The sequence below is a fragment of the Cheilinus undulatus genome, linkage group 15 (assembly GCF_018320785.1).
Source record: "Cheilinus undulatus linkage group 15, ASM1832078v1, whole genome shotgun sequence".
In the NCBI taxonomy this organism is placed as follows: domain Eukaryota; kingdom Metazoa; phylum Chordata; class Actinopteri; order Labriformes; family Labridae; genus Cheilinus; species Cheilinus undulatus.
The window spans coordinates 48,570,777-48,595,319 of NC_054879.1; the positions used below are offsets into that span (position 1 = coordinate 48,570,777).

General features: G+C 46.3%; 1 protein-coding gene across 3 annotated transcripts in view; it reads right to left on the reverse strand.

The window, feature by feature from the left end:
* Positions 1-24,543, reverse strand: part of vwc2l (von Willebrand factor C domain containing 2 like) — a 65,865-nt gene that overhangs the window by 7,760 nt on the left and 33,562 nt on the right. The window lies entirely within an intron of this gene.

Sequence of the window (24,543 nt, forward strand, 5' to 3'; positions counted from 1 at the left end):
TCAGGCGCCGTGTCTGTGTCCTGATAGAGAAGGTTTTACTTCAGTTTTAATCATTTAAAGCAGCGTTACTCAAACCTGCTCAACCAAAGAGCCAAATTATTGATAAATACCTTTAAGAGCCACAATGTAAGAGGTGAAAGTGGCAAACATGGGTGAAGGTGGCAAACATGGGTGCAGGTGGCAAACATGGGTGAAGGTGGCAAACATGGGTGAAGGTGGCAAACATGGGTGAAGGTGGCAAACATGGATGAAAGTGGCAAACATGGGTGCAGGTGGCAAACATGGGTGAAGGTGGCAAACATGGGTGCAGGTGGCAAACATGGGTGCAGGTGGCAAACATGGGTGAAGGTGGCAAACATGGGTGAAGGTGGCAAACATGGGTGAAGGTGGCAAACATGGGTGCAGGTGGAAAACATGGGGGAAGGTGGCAAACATGGGTGCAGGTGGCAAACATGGGTGCAGGTGGCAAACATGGGTGAAAGTGGCAAACATGGCTGAAAGTGGCAAACATGGGTGCAGGTGGCAAACATGGGTGAAGGTGGCAAACATGGGTGCAGGTGGCAAACATGGGTGAAGGTGGCAAACATGGGTGCAGGTGGCAAACATGGCTGAAAGTGGCAAACATGGCTGAAAGTGGCAAACATGGGTGCAGGTGGCAAACATGGGTGAAGGTGGCAAACATGGGTGCAGGTGGCAAACATGGATGAAAGTGGCAAACATGGGTGAAAGTGGCAAACATGGGTGAAGGTGACAAAAACATGGGTGAAGGTGGCAAACATGGGTGAAAGTGGCAAACATGGATGAAGGTGGCAAACATGGGTGAAGGTGGCAAACATGGGTGAAGGTGGCAAACATGGGTGAAGGTGGCAAACATGGATGAAGGTGGCAAACATGGATGAAGGTGGCAAACATGGGTGAAGGTGGCAAACATGGGTGCAGGTGGCAAACATGGGTGAAAGTGGCAAACATGGGTGAAAGTGGCAAACATGGGTGAAGGTGGCAAACATGGGTGAAGGTTGCAAACATGGGTGAAAGTGGCAAACATGGGTGAAAGTGGCAAACATGGGTGCAGGTGGAAAACATGGGTGAAGGTGGCAAACATGGGTGCAGGTGGCAAACATGGGTGAAGGTGGCAAATATTGGTGCAGGTGGCAAACATGGGTGAAAGTGGCAAACATGGGTGAAGGTGGCAAACATGGGTGAAAGTGGCAAACATGGGTGAAGGTGGCAAACATGGGTGCAGGTGGCAAACATGGGTGAAAGTGGCAAACATGGGTGCAGGTGGAAAACATGGGTGAAGGTGGCAAACATGGGTGAAAGTGGCAAACATGGGTGCAGGTGGAAAACATGGGTGCAGGTGGCAAACATGGGTGCAGGTGGCAAACATGGGTGCAGGTGGCAAATATTGGTGCAGGTGGCAAACATGGGTGAAAGTGGCAAACATGGGGGAAAGTGGCAAACATGGGTGAAGGTGGCAAACATGGGTGCAGGTGGCAAACATGGGTGAAGGTGGCAAACATGGGTGAAGGTGGCAAACATGGGTGAAGGTGGCAAACATGGGTGAAAGTGGCAAACATGGGTGCAGGTGGCAAATATTGGTGCAGGTGGCAAACATGGGTGAAGGTGGCAAACATGGGGGAAAGTGGCAAACATGGGTGAAGGTGGCAAACATGGGTGCAGGTGGCAAACATGGGTGAAGGTGGCAAACATGGGTGAAAGTGGCAAACATGGGTGCAGGTGGAAAACATGGGTGAAGGTGGCAAACATGGGTGAAAGTGGCAAACATGGGTGAAAGTGGTAAACATGGGTGAAAGTGGCAAACATGGGTGCAGGTGGCAAACATGGGTGAAAGTGGCAAACATGGCTGAAAGTGGCAAACATGGGTGCAGGTGGCAAACATGGGTGAAGGTGGCAAACATGGGTGCAGGTGGCAAACATGGGTGAAGGTGGCAAACATGGGTGCAGGTGGCAAACATGGGTGAAAGTGGCAAACATGGGTGAAGGTGGCAAACATGGGTGAAAGTGGCAAACATGGGTGAAGGTGGCAAACATGGGTGAAGGTGGCAAACATGGGTGAAGGTGGCAAACATGGGTGCAGGTGGCAAACATGGGTGAAAGTGGCAAACATGGGTGCAGGTGGCAAACATGGGTGCAGGTGGCAAACATGGGTGAAGGTGGCAAACATGGGTGCAGGTGGCAAACATGGATGAAAGTGGCAAACATGGGTGAAAGTGGCAAACATGGGTGAAGGTGGCAAACATGGGTGAAAGTGGCAAACATGGGTGAAGGTGGCAAACATGGGTGAAGGTGGCAAACATGGGTGAAAGTGGCAAACATGGATGAAGGTGGCAAACATGGGTGAAAGTGGCAAACATGGGTGAAGGTGGCAAACATGGGTGAAAGTGGCAAACATGGGTGAAGGTGGCAAACATGGGTGAAGGTGGCAAACATGGGTGAAAGTGGCAAACATGGATGAAGGTGGCAAACATGGGTGAAAGTGGCAAACATGGGTGAAGGTGGCAAACATGGGTGAAAGTGGCAAACATGGGTGCAGGTGGAAAACATGGGTGAAGGTGGCAAACATGGGTGCAGGTGGCAAACATGGGTGAAGGTGGCAAACATGGGTGCAGGTGGCAAACATGGGTGCAGGTGGCAAACATGGGTGAAAGTGGCAAACATGGGTGAAAGTGGTAAACATGGGTGAAAGTGGCAAACATGGGTGCAGGTGGCAAACATGGGTGAAAGTGGCAAACATGGCTGAAAGTGGCAAACATGGGTGCAGGTGGCAAACATGGGTGAAGGTGGCAAACATGGGTGCAGGTGGCAAACATGGGTGAAGGTGGCAAACATGGGTGAAGGTGGCAAACATGGGTGAAGGTGGCAAACATGGGTGAAGGTGGCAAACATGGGTGAAAGTGGCAAACATGGGTGAAGGTGGCAAACATGGGTGAAGGTGGCAAACATGGGTGAAGGTGGCAAACATGGGTGAAAGTGGCAAACATGGGTGCAGGTGGCAAACATGGGTGCAGGTGGCAAACATGGGTGAAGGTGGCAAACATGGGTGCAGGTGGCAAACATGGATGAAAGTGGCAAACATGGGTGCAGGTGGCAAACATGGATGAAAGTGGCAAACATGGGTGAAAGTGGCAAACATGGGTGAAGGTGGCAAACATGGGTGAAAGTGGCAAACATGGGTGAAGGTGGCAAACATGGGTGAAGGTGGCAAACATGGATGAAGGTGGCAAACATGGGTGAAAGTGGCAAACATGGGTGAAGGTGGCAAACATGGGTGAAAGTGGCAAACATGGGTGAAAGTGGCAAACATGGGTGAAAGTGGCAAACATGGGTGAAGGTGGCAAACATGGGTGCAGGTGGCAAACATGGGTGAAGGTGGCAAACATGGGTGCAGGTGGCAAACATGGGTGAAAGTGGCAAACATGGGTGAAAGTGGTAAACATGGGTGAAAGGTGGAAAACATGGGTGAACGTGGCAAACATGGGTGAAAGTGGCAAACATGGGTGAAAGTGGCAAACATGGGTGCAGGTGGCAAACATGGGTGAAGGTGGCAAACATGGGTGCAGGTGGCAAACATGGGTGAAGGTGGCAAACATGGGTGCAGGTGGCAAACATGGGTGAAAGTGGCAAACATGGGTGAAAGTGGCAAACATGGGTGAAAGTGGCAAACATGGGTGAAGGTGGCAAACATGGGTGAAGGTGGCAAACATGGGTGCAGGTGGCAAACATGGGTGAAAGTGGCAAACATGGGTGCAGGTGGCAAACATGGGTGCAGGTGGCAAACATGGGTGAAGGTGGCAAACATGGGTGCAGGTGGCAAACATGGGTGAAAGTGGCAAACATGGGTGAAAGTGGCAAACATGGGTGAAAGTGGCAAACATGGGTGAAGGTGGCAAACATGGGTGAAGGTGGCAAACATGGGTGAAAGTGGCAAACATGGATGAAGGTGGCAAACATGGATGAAGGTGGCAAACATGGATGAAGGTGGCAAACATGGATGAAGGTGGCAAACATGGGTGAAGGTGGCAAACATGGGTGAAGGTGGCAAACATGGGTGAAAGTGGCAAACATGGGTGAAAGTGGCAAACATGGGTGAAGGTGGCAAACATGGGTGAAAGTGGCAAACATGGGTGAAGGTGGCAAACATGGGTGAAGGTGGCAAACATGGGTGAAAGTGGCAAACATGGATGAAGGTGGCAAACATGGATGAAGGTGGCAAACATGGATGAAGGTGGCAAACATGGGTGAAAGTGGCAAACATGGGTGAAGGTGGCAAACATGGGTGAAAGTGGCAAACATGGGTGAAAGTGGCAAACATGGGTGAAGGTGGCAAACATGGGTGAAGGTGGCAAACATGGGTGAAAGTGGCAAACATGGGTGAAAGTGGCAAACATGGGTGCAGGTGGAAAACATGGGTGAAGGTGGCAAACATGGGTGCAGGTGGCAAACATGGGTGAAGGTGGCAAATATTGGTGCAGGTGGCAAACATGGGTGAAAGTGGCAAACATGGGTGAAAGTGGTAAACATGGGTGAAAGTGGCAAACATGGGTGCAGGTGGCAAACATGGGTGAAAGTGGCAAACATGGCTGAAAGTGGCAAACATGGGTGCAGGTGGCAAACATGGGTGAAGGTGGCAAACATGGGTGCAGGTGGCAAACATGGGTGCAGGTGGCAAACATGGGTGAAAGTGGCAAACATGGGTGAAGGTGGCAAACATGGGTGAAAGTGGCAAACATGGGTGAAGGTGGCAAACATGGGTGAAGGTGGCAAACATGGGTGCAGGTGGCAAACATGGGTGAAAGTGGCAAACATGGGTGCAGGTGGCAAACATGGGTGCAGGTGGCAAACATGGGTGAAGGTGGCAAACATGGGTGCAGGTGGCAAACATGGATGAAAGTGGCAAACATGGGTGAAAGTGGCAAACATGGGTGAAGGTGGCAAACATGGGTGAAGGTGGCAAACATGGGTGAAAGTGGCAAACATGGGTGAAGGTGGCAAACATGGGTGAAGGTGGCAAACATGGGTGAAAGTGGCAAACATGGATGAAGGTGGCAAACATGGATGAAGGTGGCAAACATGGGTGAAAGTGGCAAACATGGGTGAAAGTGGCAAACATGGGTGAAGGTGGCAAACATGGGTGAAGGTGGCAAACATGGGTGAAAGTGGCAAACATGGGTGAAAGTGGCAAACATGGGTGCAGGTGGAAAACATGGGTGAAGGTGGCAAACATGGGTGCAGGTGGCAAACATGGGTGAAGGTGGCAAATATTGGTGCAGGTGGCAAACATGGGTGAAAGTGGCAAACATGGGTGAAGGTGGCAAACATGGGTGAAAGTGGCAAACATGGGTGAAGGTGGCAAACATGGGTGCAGGTGGCAAACATGGGTGAAAGTGGCAAACATGGGTGCAGGTGGAAAACATGGGTGAAGGTGGCAAACATGGCTGAAAGTGGCAAACATGGGTGCAGGTGGAAAACATGGGTGCAGGTGGCAAACATGGGTGCAGGTGGCAAACATGGGTGCAGGTGGCAAATATTGGTGCAGGTGGCAAACATGGGTGAAAGTGGCAAACATGGGTGAAGGTGGCAAACATGGGGGAAAGTGGCAAACATGGGTGAAGGTGGCAAACATGGGTGCAGGTGGCAAACATGGGTGAAGGTGGCAAACATGGGTGAAAGTGGCAAACATGGGTGCAGGTGGAAAACATCAGTGAAGGTGGCAAACATGGGTGAAGGTGGCAAACATGGGTGAAAGTGGCAAACATGGGTGAAAGTGGTAAACATGGGTGAAGGTGGCAAACATGGGTGCAGGTGGCAAACATGGGTGAAAGTGGCAAACATGGGTGAAGGTGGCAAACATGGGTGCAGGTGGCAAACATGGGTGAAAGTGGCAAACATGGGTGCAAGTGGAAAACATGGGTGAAGGTGGCAAACATGGCTGAAAGTGGCAAACATGGGTGCAGGTGGAAAACATGGGTGCAGGTGGCAAACATGGGTGCAGGTGGCAAACATGGGTGCAGGTGGCAAATATTGGTGCAGGTGGCAAACATGGGTGAAAGTGGCAAACATGGGTGAAGGTGGCAAACATGGGGGAAAGTGGCAAACATGGGTGCAGGTGGCAAACATGGGTGAAAGTGGCAAACATGGGTGCAGGTGGCAAACATCAGTGAAGGTGGCAAACATGGGTGAAGGTGGCAAACATGGGTGCAGGTGGCAAACATGGATGAAAGTGGCAAACATGGGTGAAAGTGGCAAACATGGGTGAAGGTGGCAAACATGGGTGAAAGTGGCAAACATGGGTGAAGGTGGCAAACATGGGTGAAGGTGGCAAACATGGGTGAAAGTGGCAAACATGGATGAAGGTGGCAAACATGGATGAAGGTGGCAAACATGGGTGAAAGTGGCAAACATGGGTGAAGGTGGCAAACATGGGTGAAAGTGGCAAACATGGGTGAAGGTGGCAAACATGGGTGAAGGTGGCAAACATGGGTGAAAGTGGCAAACATGGGTGAAAGTGGCAAACATGGGTGCAGGTGGAAAACATGGGTGAAGGTGGCAAACATGGGTGCAGGTGGCAAACATGGGTGAAGGTGGCAAATATTGGTGCAGGTGGCAAACATGGGTGAAAGTGGCAAACATGGGTGAAAGTGGTAAACATGGGTGAAAGTGGCAAACATGGGTGCAGGTGGCAAACATGGGTGAAAGTGGCAAACATGGCTGAAAGTGGCAAACATGGGTGCAGGTGGCAAACATGGGTGAAGGTGGCAAACATGGGTGCAGGTGGCAAACATGGGTGAAGGTGGCAAACATGGGTGCAGGTGGCAAACATGGGTGAAAGTGGCAAACATGGGTGAAGGTGGCAAACATGGGTGAAAGTGGCAAACATGGGTGAAGGTGGCAAACATGGGTGAAGGTGGCAAACATGGGTGCAGGTGGCAAACATGGGTGAAAGTGGCAAACATGGGTGCAGGTGGCAAACATGGGTGCAGGTGGCAAACATGGGTGAAGGTGGCAAACATGGGTGCAGGTGGCAAACATGGATGAAAGTGGCAAACATGGGTGAAAGTGGCAAACATGGGTGCAGGTGGCAAACATGGGTGAAGGTGGCAAACATGGGTGAAAGTGGCAAACATGGGTGAAGGTGGCAAACATGGGTGAAAGTGGCAAACATGGGTGAAGGTGGCAAACATGGGGGAAAGTGGCAAACATGGGTGAAGGTGGCAAACATGGGTGCAGGTGGCAAACATGGGTGAAGGTGGCAAACATGGGTGAAAGTGGCAAACATGGGTGCAGGTGGAAAACATCAGTGAAGGTGGCAAACATGGGTGAAGGTGGCAAACATGGGTGAAAGTGGCAAACATGGGTGAAAGTGGTAAACATGGGTGAAGGTGGCAAACATGGGTGCAGGTGGCAAACATGGGTGAAAGTGGCAAACATGGGTGAAGGTGGCAAACATGGGTGCAGGTGGCAAACATGGGTGAAAGTGGCAAACATGGGTGCAAGTGGAAAACATGGGTGAAGGTGGCAAACATGGCTGAAAGTGGCAAACATGGGTGCAGGTGGAAAACATGGGTGCAGGTGGCAAACATGGGTGCAGGTGGCAAACATGGGTGCAGGTGGCAAATATTGGTGCAGGTGGCAAACATGGGTGAAAGTGGCAAACATGGGTGAAGGTGGCAAACATGGGGGAAAGTGGCAAACATGGGTGAAGGTGGCAAACATGGGTGCAGGTGGCAAACATGGGTGAAGGTGGCAAACATGGGTGAAAGTGGCAAACATGGGTGCAGGTGGAAAACATCAGTGAAGGTGGCAAACATGGGTGAAAGTGGCAAACATGGGTGAAAGTGGTAAACATGGGTGAAAGTAGCAAACATGGGTGCAGGTGGCAAACATGGGTGAAAGTGGCAAACATGGCTGAAAGTGGCAAACATGGGTGCAGGTGGCAAACATGGGTGAAGGTGGCAAACATGGGTGCAGGTGGCAAACATGGGTGCAGGTGGAAAACATCGGTGAAGGTGGCAAACATGGGTGAAAGTGGCAAACATGGGTGAAAGTGGTAAACATGGGTGAAAGTGGCAAACATGGGTGCAGGTGGCAAACATGGGTGAAAGTGGCAAACATGGCTGAAAGTGGCAAACATGGGTGCAGGTGGCAAACATGGGTGAAGGTGGCAAACATGGGTGCAGGTGGCAAACATGGGTGAAGGTGGCAAACATGGGTGCAGGTGGCAAACATGGGTGAAAGTGGCAAACATGGGTGAAGGTGGCAAACATGGGTGAAAGTGGCAAACATGGGTGAAGGTGGCAAACATGGGTGAAGGTGGCAAACATGGGTGCAGGTGGCAAACATGGGTGAAGGTGGCAAACATGGGTGCAGGTGGCAAACATGGGTGAAGGTGGCAAATATTGGTGCAGGTGGCAAACATGGGTGAAAGTGGCAAACATGGGTGAAAGTGGTAAACATGGGTGAAAGTGGCAAACATGGGTGCAGGTGGCAAACATGGGTGAAGGTGGCAAACATGGGTGAAAGTGGCAAACATGGGTGAAGGTGGCAAACATGGGTGAAGGTGGCAAACATGGGTGAAAGTGGCAAACATGGGTGAAGGTGGCAAACATGGGTGAAGGTGGCAAACATGGGTGAAAGTGGCAAACATGGGTGAAGGTGGCAAACATGGGTGAAGGTGGCAAACATGGGTGAAGGTGGCAAACATGGATGAAGGTGGCAAACATGGATGAAGGTGGCAAACATGGATGAAGGTGGCAAACATGGGTGAAGGTGGCAAACATGGGTGAAAGTGGCAAACATGGGTGAAAGTGGCAAACATGGGTGAAGGTGGCAAACATGGGTGAAGGTTGCAAACATGGGTGAAAGTGGCAAACATGGGTGAAAGTGGCAAACATGGGTGCAGGTGGAAAACATGGGTGAAGGTGGCAAACATGGGTGCAGGTGGCAAACATGGGTGAAGGTGGCAAATATTGGTGCAGGTGGCAAACATGGGTGAAAGTGGCAAACATGGGTGAAGGTGGCAAACATGGGTGAAAGTGGCAAACATGGGTGAAGGTGGCAAACATGGGTGCAGGTGGCAAACATGGGTGAAAGTGGCAAACATGGGTGCAGGTGGAAAACATGGGTGAAGGTGGCAAACATGGCTGAAAGTGGCAAACATGGGTGCAGGTGGAAAACATGGGTGCAGGTGGCAAACATGGGTGCAGGTGGCAAACATGGGTGCAGGTGGCAAATATTGGTGCAGGTGGCAAACATGGGTGAAAGTGGCAAACATGGGTGAAGGTGGCAAACATGGGGGAAAGTGGCAAACATGGGTGAAGGTGGCAAACATGGGTGCAGGTGGCAAACATGGGTGAAGGTGGCAAACATGGGTGAAAGTGGCAAACATGGGTGCAGGTGGAAAACATCAGTGAACGTGGCAAACATGGGTGAAGGTGGCAAACATGGGTGAAAGTGGCAAACATGGGTGAAAGTGGTAAACATGGGTGAAAGTGGCAAACATGGGTGAAGGTGGCAAACATGGGTGAAGGTGGCAAACATGGGTGAAGGTGGCAAACATGGGTGAAGGTGACAAACATGGGTGAAGGTGGCAAACATGGGTGAAAGTGGCAAACATGGGTGAAAGTGGCAAACATGGGTGAACAGGGGCGAAACAGGCAAAAAAATGCAAAACAGGGTAAAAATGGTTAAAACTGGGGGAAAAGCAAAAATAGATAAAACAATGAGTTACAGGTGGCAGAAATGGTCAAAATGTGGCAAAAAAGGGTTGAAAGGGGACAAAATGGGTAAAAAGCAGCAAGAGTGGCAAAAATGGTTAAAACTGGCATTAAGTGGCCAAAGGCAGCTTAAATGGGTGAAAATTGCCAAAAATGAGTTAAAAGGGGAAAAAATGCAAACAGCGAAAAGCAGGATAAATGAGGCAAAAACTGGTACGAAAAAGGGCCAAAAATTGGTCAAAAGTGTCAACAATGGGCCTAAAAAGCAGAAAAATAGATTAATAGTGACTAAAATGGAGGAAAATGCAAATAAGGGCGATGGAAATATACAGACAACAAAAAAGGCTGATCATTAAAGCCAACTGTACAAGAGTGGGGAACAAACTGATGAATGTAGCTTAAATGGATCATTTCTGAAGTCAAAGTTGACATTTTTTAAGGTTTTCTTAAAAATATTTTAAACAAGAAAAGCACTCGGAGAGCGCAGACCTCCTCCATCAGCCCTATCTCCCAGTAGTACAGAATCCTTTAAAAATTCCTGGATCCGTCCCCATGTGCCCCCCACCACGGCATTCACCAATTACTCCCTCCCTGGTGGGGTGGAAACATGGTGAGGGAAAGCATTGGCTTTGCTACGTGTGGACTGTCACGGCGGACGCATTGCCTGCTGCACTGACAGTCTCACCCATGGTCTCACTAGACGACTGGAAGTCATGTCAGAGGGTAAATATTCCTCTATTCCTCCCAGCATTGTGAGTATTCTCGCTACAATTCGCTGTCTTTCTCTCTGTTACGCTCCAACTCGTCTCCTCGACTGGGCGTGTGTCTTTCAAACTCTGTAAACTCCAAAACTTTGAATAGAAACACACCCACAAATGCTGCTGGGATTGAAGTTACTCATGTCCGCCATCTCCTGGTAGAAAGTGGTAACAGTGCAGACCTCCACCATCAGCCTTATCTCCCAATAGTACAGAATCATTTAAAAAATTCCTGGATCCAGACCATGATCCAGATCAATCCCAAAATTTAATCAGTTCTTTCTTATGCCATTTCTGACATTTCCTGAAAATTTCGTCAAAATCTGTCCACAGCTTTTTGAGTTATGCGGCTACCAAACAAACAAACAAATGAACTAACAAACCCTGCTGATCACATGACCTGTGGCAAAAATTAATGACAAAAAACTGAATTACAGGTGGCAGAAATTGTCAAAAAGCACTAAAGGGGGTGCCGGTAGTCGAGTGGTCAAGGCGTGCACCGTGTACACGGGCGGCCCGGGTTCAAGTCCGGCCTGTGGCACCATTTCCTGCGAGTCTCTCCTCTCGCTCTCTTCCCTGTTTCCGAGTCTATCAACTGTCCTCCTCTACCTAGAAAAGGCCCAAAAGAAATCTTTAGAAAAAAAAAAGGCGGTAAAAATGCGGCAAAAAAAGAGTTAAAAGTGACAAAAATGGGAAAAAGCAGCAAGAGTGGCAAAAATGGTTAAAACTGGCGTTCAGTGGCAAACGACAGCTTGAATGGGTGAGAAGTGGCCAAAAATGGCTTAAAAGGGAAAAATGCAAATGGCAAAAACAAGATAGATGAGGCAAAAAACTGGTACAAAAAAGGCCAAAAATGGCAAAAAGAAGTGTCAACAATGGGCCTAAAAAGCAGAAAAATAGATTAATAGTTGCTAAAAGGGAGGAAAATGCAAATAAGGGTGATGGAAATATACAGACAACAAAAATGGCTGATCATTAAAGCCAACTGCACAAGAGTGGGGAACAAATGGTTAATTTCTGAGGTCAAAGTTGACATTTTTTAAGGTTTTCCAGGCTAAGAATATTTCAAATGAAAGCACAGAAGAGCCACACGATGAGTATCGCTGATTTAAAGGAAGCAGTCAGAGGCTTCGCTGCTGTGACAGAGACTTTGGATAGCACTGTTTTAAAATCTGCCTGATTCAGGAGTCGTCTATGAGCACTCATAAAAATCTCATATGTCTCATAACTCTTGAAGACCTCGTTGCTGCCACAGATAATATTCACGGACATCTAAGTGTCCCAGGGAATTTGATTTAGTGATGGCCCGGCTGAATGTAGTGAGTGGAACAGTAAAACTAGACACACATTCAGCTGATGAAGGACAGTTTTTGTAGAGGAGGCACAGGTGTGATGAAGAGAGAGAGTGATGGCTGAGTTCCATTTAGCTGCTTCAGTTTCAGGGTTTTAGTTTTGTGCTCGCTGATTCACAGCCCTGCTGTCGTGGCTTACTGGGACCGCTGCCATTGTTAGCGTGCTCTCTAACACCTGGGCCTTCTCTGCAAAGCCAAGTCAGACTATCTGTTGTTGAAAGAGAGAAATCTGAGCTTCCTGTTATTATTAGCAGCTTTGTTTCTGCAGTTTAGCCAGGGTGACACCACGCATTAGCACGAAGAAAAGAGCAGAAACATCTCTGCACCTGTGCTAAATTAACCTGATTGGACATGATTCTAAAGCCCCGCCCCTCTCTATAGAAGGCCTCACAGGTGACAATGATGTCAGAGCAGAAACCAAGGGTCAAAAGTCAAAGGAGCTGCAGAGACAGGATTGTTGACAGGCACAGATCTGGGGAAGGGTTCAAACTGAGTCCAGAGCTCCAGAGATCCTGGAGGAGATGGGACAAAGCTCCAGAAGGACCATCACAGATCTGGGCTCATGGCAGACTGACTAGCCTCTCCTTAGTGCCAAACACCTGAACCCTAACGTGGAGTTTGCAGTAAAGCTCCCAGCAGCCTCTAAGACTGAAAACAAGACTCCCTGGTCTAATGAGGCCAAGACTGAACTGTGTGGCCTCAGTTCTAAATGTTGGGTGGAAACCAGGCACCGCTCATCTGCCCATTAACATCCCAACAGAAGCATGGTGGTGGCAGCATCATGCTGTGGGGGAGTTTCTCAGCAGCAGGGACTGGGAGACTGGTCAGGGTTAAAGCAAAGTACAGAGAAATCGCAGGACCTCAAACACACTCCAGCATGACAGTGGCCCTCAGCTAATGTACTCAAGACCAGACTATCTGAGACCAAGACCAGAGTGCACCAAGACCTAGACAAGACCAAGACTAACTTGTACTAGCAAGTGCTTCTCCTTATTACACAAAAATGAAGTCAAAGAATATCAGATCAGTGCTGGTCTCCACTGGTCTTGATGGAAAATCCTGAGTCCGGACAGTCCGAGAACAAGACAAGACCAAGACATTCAAAATTCAGGACTGTCCTGGAGTACTTCAACATTACAGAACCCTCTGTCTCTCCACTGACGGCCCGAATCAAACCTGGCTGAGCTTGAAAGGTTTATGAAAGAAGAACGTCAGAAAATCCCCGTCAGGTGTGCAGAGATGTTAGCTCATGCTTAAGAAGACTGGAGGCTGATGGCTGTTAGAGGAGCTTCAGCTACAGGAGGACTGGGCAAAGGGTCTCAATACTCCTGTCAAGGTGATAGTTCAGGTTTTTCTTTTTCAGAAATTTGCAAAGGCTAAAAAATAATCTGTTTTCACTTTGTCATGACGGGGTGCTGAGTATAGAGAGAATAATAAAATTCAACAATGGTAGCATCAGGCTACAACATAACCATGAAAAAGCCAAAGAGGTCCAAATCCTTCTGATCAGGGTTTACTTTCTATTAAAGTAACAGAGCAGAGAGAACAAATATACTTAAAACCCTGGAGCACACTAAAAGTGTTTTTATTATCGTCACCATTTTCTAATGTTAGAAACCTCACACATGGAAACAGCCCACTCTCCTGGAGCTCAGTCATAACTTTAGAGTGGACATGCTGAATGTGGCTAGCTGTTAGCTACCTGCTGTAAACACTGTGGTAGCATTTCAATCCAATTATCAGTTTAACTGAAATATATTTGACAGTATGCCTTTAAAATCCTGGCTGTGTTTGTTGTGCTTCCTCTTTTAGGTCTGCCATTGCTCCCTTCCATGTAACCCTGCTCATCCTTAGCTGTCCTCTGTGTCTCCATCCAACAGGATTTCTACTGTAGATCCTGAACATGTTAAATATTTATAATCTCATGCCAGAGTGGTTGTGGTTGTCTGAATGGAGCGGAGAAGGAAAGATTCTGACCACACCACAGGAAAAAGATAACGTTAAGAACATGTGATAATCAGGCCTTAGCCTTTGGTTGGTTAGACCGCGGCGTGTTCCAGGCTTCAATCCTCTTTTCTTCATTTTAATGGAATTGTAAATAAGACGTAGGAATTCATATTTTTACTAACAAAAGCAAATGAGCAAAGCAAAAAGCCAGAGTTTCCTGTAGAACAGCCTGAAATATTGAATCAAGTTTTAGTCACACCCTGACGGAGCACATAGCCAATCAGAATACAGAGTTCTGGGTTGGTTCATGGTGGGCGATCACTTATCAATCATTGTGATCTGGCCATATTTGCTGTTCCAGTTTCTGCCATCTTCTGTTTAAAACTGGAAGTGTCATTAGAAGTGCTCTTCAGTAACAGCAGCCTCAGCTCTCTATCTTTAGATTTAACCTCCTGCACCAGGGAATAACTATAAACTCATGAAGGAAATATTTACAGAGGTAATCAGCATAAAGAAGGCTTATTTCTCTACTTGTTTAATTGAACAAGATTTCATTTGCAGCTATAACCCCCCCCCCACACACACACCTTAAAGCACTTCTTCATTAGCTTCACTTTTAGATCCAGGTGGATAAATGAACTTCTTTTAAAGAAACGGTCGATGTCTGTGCACTAATGAAAGGCAGAAACAACCTGGTACTGCACCGTCACCTCACTGCCTTCACTGATGGGTCACATGACCTGTCTGATGGCCTGAGCAGAGCAGAGCCAGGCTCACCATGTCAGCGCCATGGTTCCTGTTCCATATGGTCACTGACACACACCTCTCTCTGGAGTACACCTGTGGAAACCAGTCAAAGACCGACAGTTGACCAGTGCTATCATCTGGACCAGTGGTACCCAACCTGTGGCTCTTTTGTGAGTTTTTGTGGCCTTTTATACAAAAACGAACTTTATTTATCCCCAAAGAGAAATTCAATATAATTTTATGTCTTCATTTAAAATATTATTCCCCCAGAAAACCTTAAAAAGGGGGAACTTTTTTGCCATTTTCACCATTGTTGCCATTTTCCACCCATTTAAGCTGTTTTTGCCATTAAACACCCTTTTTTCCTATTTTTTGGCTATTTTGCAACTTCTTTTTGCCACTTTTTCCCTTTTGTACATTTTTTTCCCACTTTTGGCCTTTTTTAAACCATTTTTTGTCACTTTTTGTCCAAATAAGATACCTTTTCCCATCAAATACCACTTGTTTCTTTTTTTCCCCATATTTTTGCCTCTTCTTTTTGCCACTTTTTTGCCCAATTTTGCCCTTTTTCACATTTTTTTGTCACATTTTGCCCATTTAAGCTACCTTTTTCCATTTGTTTTCTATTTTTTGCCCATTTTAGCCACTGTTTTTTCATTCTTTTGCCATGTTTTTGCCACTTTTAGACCATTTTTTTGCCACCTGTAACTCATTTTTTGTCACTTCTCACTCAAGTTTGCTACTTTCTGACTATTTTTCCACTTTTTCTCCCCATTTTCACCCCTTTTCAACCATTTTTGCTGCTTTTTGACCATTTTTGCCACCTTTAATTTATTTTTATTGCTACTTCAAGCTGTTTTTGCCACTTTCACCTCTTAGATTGTGGCTCTTGCAGAGGCATTTCTCAACAGTTTGGCTCTTTGGTTGAGTAACATTGATCTGGACCAATCACAGAGCTTCAGGTCTGCGTTCTTATGACACACTGGTACATCTCTGAGCAGGGACAGATCAGTGATGTCCATAATCCTCTGCATAGAGTTGGGGGGGTCTATGTTGCAAGTTTGATGCAGACGTATAAACCAGGTTAACTCTCCATCCTCACCGTCGAGCTTCTGCAGCCTAATATGCAGATCTAAGCCTTCACCTCTCATACTCTTCCTCCCCTGAGTCCTCCCTGGGTACTGATTATTCTACTAAATTAAGAATCTAAAAACATGCAGATCATTAAACCATGTCAGGCCTCAGACCAGGTCTACAGGTCTAGAGCTGCACCTCTTTGTTTGTAAGTCAGCCTGACTCACGCCTGCTTTAAAACCTCTCTCCTTCACATTTCTCTCTCTCTCTCTCTCAAACTGAATGCTGTAATCTTTCCATGATCAGATTCTAAATTCACCTCTATCTTCTAATTACAGTTCTCCCTGTTAAGCTTTTTAAACCTGGCTTTGTCACCAAGAACAGCGACCCTGGATCAGACTAATCCTAAAGTCTGACAGGATGTTTCTCTGCGCTATCACACTGTGGTTTAAAGTCAGGGCAACTATGACTGGAGGAAAACCCTGCAAAAACCAGATACTGTGGAAACAGAAATCCTCCCACATGACCTTCAGGCAGCCTGCATGCTTTTCACCATAACGTCTAAAAATGTCATTAAAAATGTCCTCCATAAATCCATGGACATTCCTGAGAGATTTCAGACAAATTCCCCAAATTACACAGCAAGTTCCCCTTTACAAATTCTGAAAAGGTTCCTGATACCTCTCCTGTTTCCATGAAAATGACAGACACATCCACGTCAAACAAATTCCCTGAAATTTCCATAAAAATTCCTGAAAATTTCAAGACAACCCCTGAATGTACAAATACCCATGAAAATGACAAAAGTTCAAAAAATTCAAAGAAAATTTCCTCAAATATTCCACCGAAACTGTTGAATAAACACCCAACATCCATACAGACCCCTGTCTTAGTCCCAGACTCTATATGGACCTGATAAAGACCCCTGTCTTAGTCCCAGACTCTATATGGACCTGATAAAGACCCCCGTCTTAGTCCCAGACTCTATATGGACCTGATAAAGACCCCCGTCTTAGTCCCAGACTCTATATGGACCTGATAAAGACCCCCGTCTTAGTCCCAGACTCTATATGGACCTGATAAAGACCCCCGTCTTAGTCCCAGACTCTATATGGACCTGATAAAGACCCCCGTCTTAGTCCCAGACTCTATATGGACCTGATAAAGACCCCCGTCTTAGTCCCAGACTCTATATGGACCTGATAAAGACCCCCGTCTTAGTCCCAGACTCTATATGGACCTGATAAAGACCCCCGTCTTAGTCCCAGACTCTATATGGACCTGATAAAGACCCCCGTCTTAGTCCCAGGCTCTATATGGACCTGATAAAGACCCCTGTCTTAGTCCCATACTCTATATGGACCTGTTAAGACCCAGCCTGTCTAAGTCCCAGAATCTATATGGACCTGATAAAGACCCCCGTCTTAGTCCCAGACTCTATATGGACCTGATAAAGACCCCTGTCTTAGTCCCAGACTCTATATGGACCTGATAAAGGCCCCTGTCTTAATCCCAGACTCTATAAGGACCTGATAAAGACCCCTGTCTTAGTCCCAGACTCTATAAGGACCTGATAAAGACCCCTGTCTTAGTCCCAGACTCTATATGGACCTGATAAAGACCCCCGTCTTAGTCCCAGACTCTATATGGACCTGATAAAGACCCCTGTCTTAGTCCCAGACTCTATATGGACCTGATAAAGACCCCTGTCTTAGTCCCAGACTCTATATGGACCTGATAAACACCCAGCCTGTCTTAGTCCCAGACTCTATATGGACCTGATAAAGACCCCCGTCTTAGTCCAAGACTCTATATGGACCTGATAAAGACCCCTGTCTTAGTCCCAGACTCTATATGGACCTGATAAAGACCCAGCCTGTCTTAGTCCCAGACTCTATATGGACCTGATAAAGACCCAGCCTGTCTTAGTTCCAGACTCTACATGGACCTGATAAAGACCCCCGTCTTAGTCCCAGACTCTATATGGACCTGATAAAGACCCCCGTCTTAGTCCCAGGCTCTATATGGACCTGATAAAGACCCCTGTCTTAGTCCCATACTCTATATGGACCTGATAAAGACCCAGCCTGTCTAAGTCCCAGAATCTATATGGACCTGATAAAGACCCCCGTCTTAGTCCCAGACTCTATATGGACCTGATAAAGACCCCCGTCTTAGTCCCAGGCTCTATATGGACCTGATAAAGGCCCCTGTCTTAGTCCCATACTCTATATGGACCTGTTAAGACCCAGCCTGTCTAAGTCCCAGACTCTATATGGACCTGATAAAGACCCCCGTCTTAGTCCCAGACTCTATATGGACCTGATAAAGACCCCTGTCTTAGTCCCAGACTCTATATGGACCTGATAAAGGCCCCTGTCTTAGTCCCAGACTCTATAAGGACCTGATAAAGACCCCTGTCTTAGTCCCAGACTCTATATGGACCTGATAAAGGCCCCTGTCTTAGTCCCAGACTCTATATGGACCTGATAAAGACCCCCGTCTTAGTCCCAGACTCTATATGGACCTGATAAAGACCCCCGTCTTAGTCCCAGACTCTATATGGACCTGATAAAGACCCCCGTCTTAGTCCCAGACTCTATATGGACCTGATAAAGACCCCCGTCTTAGTCCCAGACTCTATATGGACCTGATAAAGACCCCCGTCTTAGTCCCAGACTCTATATGGACCTGATAAAGACCCCCGTCTTAGTCCCAGGCTCTATATGGACCTGATAAAGACCCCTGTCTTAGTCCCATACTCTATATGGACCTGTTAAGACCCAGCCTGTCTAAGTCCCAGAATCTATATGGACCTGATAAAGACCCCCGTCTTAGTCCCAGACTCTATATGGACCTGATAAAGACCCCTGTCTTAGTCCCAGACTCTATATGGACCTGATAAAGGCCCCTGTCTTAATCCCAGACTCTATAAGGACCTGATAAAGACCCCTGTCTTAGTCCCAGACTCTATAAGGACCTGATAAAGACCCCTGTCTTAGTCCCAGACTCTATATGGACCTGATAAAGACCCCCGTCTTAGTCCCAGACTCTATATGGACCTGATAAAGACCCCTGTCTTAGTCCCAGACTCTATATGGACCTGATAAAGACCCCTGTCTTAGTCCCAGACTCTATATGGACCTGATAAACACCCAGCCTGTCTTAGTCCCAGACTCTATATGGACCTGATAAAGACCCCCGTCTTAGTCCCAGACTCTATATGGACCTGATAAAGACCCCTGTCTTAGTCCCAGACTCTATATGGACCTGATAAAGACCCAGCCTGTCTTAGTCCCAGACTCTATATGGACCTGATAAAGACCCAGCCTGTCTTAGTTCCAGACTCTACATGGACCTGATAAAGACCCCCGTCTTAGTCCCAGACTCTATATGGACCTGATAAAGACCCCCGTCTTAGTCCCAGACTCTATATGGACCTGATAAAGGCCCCCGTCTTAGTCCCAGACTCTATATGGACCTGATAAAGACCCCTGTCTTAGTCCCAGACTCTATATGGACCTGATAAAGACCCCTGTCTTAGTCCCATACTCTATATGGACCTGTTAAGACCCAGCCTGTCTAAGTCCCAAACTCTATATGGACCTGATAAAGACCCCCGTCTTAGTCCCAGACTCTATATGGACCTGATAAAGACCCCTGTCTTAGTCCCAGACTCTATATGGACCTGATAAAGGCCCCTGTCTTAGTCCCAGACTCTATAAGGACCTGATAAAGACCCCTGTCTTAGTCCCAGACTCTATATGGACCTGATAAAGACCCCTGTCTTAGTCCCAGACTCTATATGGACCTGATAAAGACCCCTGTCTTAGTCCCAGACTCTATAAGGACCTGATAAAGGCCGCTGTCTTAGTCCCAGACTCTATATGGACCTGATAAAGACCCAGCCTGTCTTAGTCCCAGACTCTATAAGGACCTGATAAAGACCCCCGTCTTAGTCCCAGACTCTATATGGACCTGATAAAGACCCTTTGATCTGAGCTTAGAGGAGACATCCAAAGAGCTTGCCAAGCCTTACCTCTCACTGATCTGCGTCCTGAGCGCTGGCACAGGTTACAGGACAAACTGAGCGGAGGGTGATGAGGGGAGAGAGTGACTGGTGACGCTGCCAAGTGTGATTGTTTATAGCCAGATAGATGTGAAGCCTCAAGGACACAGTTTGAGCTACCTGTCTGCTTTTCCAAGGGCACGCTGTCACCTGTCGAGGCTGTGATCGATTCACGGCCAATAAAATTCAGTGAAGACAGAAAATGTTTGTCCTGTGTCAGAGCTGTCTGAGTACATCATACTTGAATACAGCTGGAGGAGTGGATGCATATTAGCTATCATTACAGTCTATTTGGCTCAAACATGATTGTTTTTGCCTGGAGGGACGATGTGCTTCCTACATACTCACCTGCCAAAAATCTCTTGTTGACAAAAACCTGCGCCTCATCCACAGAAATGTCACTGTGAGTATGTAAGCTAACAGTAGACAGCTTTATGACAGTGCTGCAGAGTGATACGTCTGTTAGAGGGCCACAATGACAGCCTTCAAACAGATAAAAGCAGCCACATCTATACGTCCTCTAATCCTCTCTGCACCATAAAAAATGGGACGTTCTCAGAGTGTTCCTCCATATCATTTTCTTCAGGACAATCATATAATTACATATATCCCCTGATGAATTTACAGTATATAAGTCATGATAGAGATTAGAGCGGCATCGCCTGGACTTAATGAGTGTGGCGCTCAGAGATAAGACTGGCTGACTATTGCATTGTCCTTCCCTCTCTCTGTTGCTGGGCTCAGCGTCAAACACCCAGCTAAACAGCTTCTTCTAAGAATGGAAGGTCCTAGCAGCAGTTAGCACTGACTCGTTATTTTAAGTTCTAACGATGGTGCACATCAAGGTTACAGCACAAAGCTTTCAGTGAATTTCTGTAGGGCTGCAACAAATGATTGTTTTTTTGTCGACTAATCTAACGATTATTTTTTCGGTTAGTTGACTAATCGTAGCTATTTGGCATACTATTTTAGACCCCCGTTTTACCTTGCCTTCTTATGCATGCACACCTGTGAAAACTTAATGGTTTAGCAATTGACATGACATTTTAAGTTGCTACATCGTCAAGGTTTGTTTTTCCTCTAATATAAAAGTATTGAACTGATAACTAAAGTAAATTGCACACTAAATAGGGTTACTGAAAAAGCCGTGACCCTAGCAAATATCAAAGATGGTTTTCCAACTGATTAATGTACGGCACCAACGTTATAAGTAGGCTACTGGAATTAATCCTCGTGCCTGAAGCACAAAGGCCTCAGTAACTAAATGCAAAAGATCTAAAAGATATTCATGCAACTTGCAAACTTGCCCACTCATTGCCGTAGTGCTGCCATGGTACGAGAGTTTGACTTGACACAGTTTGCAGTTGACTTGTTTCGCCAATTTGTTTTCTGGAAAATGTTCCCAAACTTTGGAAGCTTTGGGTCGGCTTTTTGGTGCGTTCTCCGTGCTTTCCACCATGCTTAACTTCTTCTTCTCAGTTTCTGTGAATAATGTAAACAGTGGGAGCGATACTGCCCCCACCACTTCCTATAGTGAACTGCAAGTACAGATGAGTCCTTACCGGCCAGTACTAGATTTTACCAATATAAAAAAACAATAATACGACGCGTCGACACTTCAATTCCCGCATCGACAAATTTTTATAGCCGACACAAACGATTATGTCTACGAATCATTGCAGCCCTAAATTTCTGTATAATGGCTGACTGCAGCCATTATACAGAAATTATACAGATATTCTTTCAGTCCCTTTATTTCCATCTGAAAAAGGATTCCATACACACATACGGCATGGCCGATATTTAAAATGCAAAGAGAACTATTTCACAACATTACAGTTCACCCTGAACATGGAGTTTAATCAAGATAAAGCTGCGCCACAGATTTGTGCTTTCATTGATGCTCAAAGCAGCCACTGCTGCCAGCCGTACTCATGCTAGTAGGTCTGCAAACTCCACAGATGGAACAAGACAGGACTGAACTTTAGTGGACAGCAATGGCCTAAACAACTGGCAATGCCTTAACAACTGGCAATGACCTTAGCAACTGTAAATGTCCTGAACAATTGGCAATGGCCTCAACAACTGGCAATGTCCTACACACCTGGCAATGGCCTAAACAACTGGCAATGTCTTAACAACTGGCAATGTCCTACACACCCGGCAATGTCCTACACACCTGGCATTGGCCTAAACAACTGGCAATGGCCTTAACAACTGGCAATGTCCTAACAACTGACAATGTCTTTAACAACTGGCAATGACCTTAACAACTGTAAATGTCCTGAACAATTGTCAATGGCCTAAACAACAGGCAATGGCCTTAACAACTGGCAATGGCCTAAACAACTGGCAATGTCCTTAACAACGGAAAATCTCCTAAACAATTGGCAATGTCTTAAACACCTGGCAATGTCCTAAACAACTGGCAATGGCCTCAACAACTGGCAATGGCCTCAACAACTGGTAATGTCTTAAACAACTGGCAATGTCCTAAACAACTGGCAATGTCTTAAACAACTGGCAATGTCTTAAACAACTGGCAATGTCCTCAACAACTGGCAATAGCCTTTAAACCTGGCAATGGCCTTTAAAACTGGCAATGGCCTTTAAAACTGGCAATGGCCTAAACAAATGGCAATGGCCTAAACAACCGGCAATTTCCTAAACAACAGGCAATATCCTAAACAACTGGCAATGGTCTTAACAACTGGCACTGTCCTAAACAACTGGCAATAGCCTTAACAACCAGCAATATCCTAAACAGCTGGCAATGGCTTAAACAACTGGCAATGTCCTAAATAACTGGCAATGGCGAGCAGCCCTAATCAGCGGGCAGAGATCACAGGAGAACTTGGAGTTCACACAGGAACAGTATGTCAGCAGCAGACTATTTTACCTTTTTGGGTCAATCTACCTCACTCTCTGGTATAAGTCCATGATATTATTGCTCTCACCACTGGGTGAGTACATTAGGAAGTTAAAAGGTTAATGTTTGCTTCAAGGATCTGGGGTTTTATGTAAAATTCTTTGGCTAAATGTCCTCAAAAGTTACCTTTCCATCTCAATGATGCTGTTGTAGCTCTGTGACCCATTGACCTCTCAGTGACCCTTTACTCTCTCTGCAAAAATTGGAAGTTCAGGGTCCCTGAAGGTGTGAAAATGACCTCTGCAAAGTATCTAGAGTTTCTGACTGACCACTTTCTTCCATGGTACAAAAAGAAGAACCGTGCCTTCTGTAGCAAAATGATCTTCATGCATGACAATGCTCCATCTCATGCTGCAAAGAATCCCTCTGTGTCATTGGCTGCTATGGGCATAAAAGGAGAGAAACTCATGATGTGGCCTCCATCCTCCCCTGACCTTTAACCCTGTTGAGAACCTTTGGAGCATCCTCAAGCTAAAGATCTATGAGGGTGGGAGGCAGTTCACATCAAAACAGCAGCTCTGGGAGGATATTCTGACATCCTGCAAAGAAATTCAAGCAGAAACTCTCCAAAAACTCACAAGTTCAATGGATGCAGAATAGTGAAGGTGATATCAGAGAAGGGCTCCTATGTTAACATGGAACTTGGCCTGTTAAGATGCTTTTGATTGAAATAGCTTTGATTTCAGTAAATATGACCCCCTAATGCTGAAAATTCAACACATGACCATTTTCACTTCTTTACAACCTATACATTTTTTTAAAACTCTGTTTTGCAGAATAATGTGGAACAGGGCAATTCATGCAAGTCATTAGCATCAACTATTTAGGAAAATCTGAGAAAAATATCATTTGCATAATAATTTGGAACGCGGTGTATGTCTGGGACAGCGTATGGGTGTCAGGTTAGCGCGAGACCATGGATATGTCAGTCCTCCTTCCTGTCCAGAGGTCCTCTCAGACTGCTTACTCGCCATCTACACCATACTCCAGCTTCAATATTTTGCCCTAACATGCTTTAAAGTTCTGCACAGTACTGTACTTATAGATATGGTTGATTTGATGCTTACACAGACATGAAGTGGACTTTGATAAACTGGGATTACTACCTACTGACAGCTTAAAATGTTAAACAATAAACTTGGTCTACAAGCTTAGATATGAGTGCAGTGATCCTCTGACACATCTAAAACCACTGCTGCAAACCCCCAGGACGCAGGACCCAGAGCAGACCTGACAGTCACACAGATCTGGTACCTACACTGGCAATGGCCAAGACAACATGCCTTAGACAAAAATGTGGAACATATTCATAAAGCTGCAATCAAAAAGCACATCCAAACTGCATGCATTCTCTGAAATGTGCTGCAAAAACCCAAAAAACCTGCATGAGCATCAAATGTGCTCTAAACAGAGAAATGATAGAAAGTCAGGATTTTTGAAATCATATTCAGCCTCGTGCAGGGTCAATGAAAAAATCCAGGCCCTGTTAGAGCAGGTGTCCGAATACTGAGACGACAGTCCTCACTGCCCCCCCCCCAATTATCTAAGGTAATCAGTGTGACAGAAGTTTGATACAGCAACCATTCTAACCAGATAGCCAAGGTAGCATACAGAAACATGAGTGTTTGAAAGAGTTTCAGTGACAATAAACTGGAAAAGCATTTGAATAACTGGTGTACCTTCTCAATACGCTACAGCACAGGATTTCCCCTGGTATAAAAATGTAACTTTAACCTTAAAGATAATTAAAAAAAAAATCCTTTTTAAGGTATAAAAATTTGAAAAAGTAGAGGGTATAAATAATTAGATAAAAAGTCAGGAATGAGGGAAAGAAATTAATTTGGGTTTTCATTTCATATGTTCAGTTGGCATCCCAAAATTATGACCTAAACTTAGGATTTTGAATTTTTATTTCATATTTTGACCTTTTAAA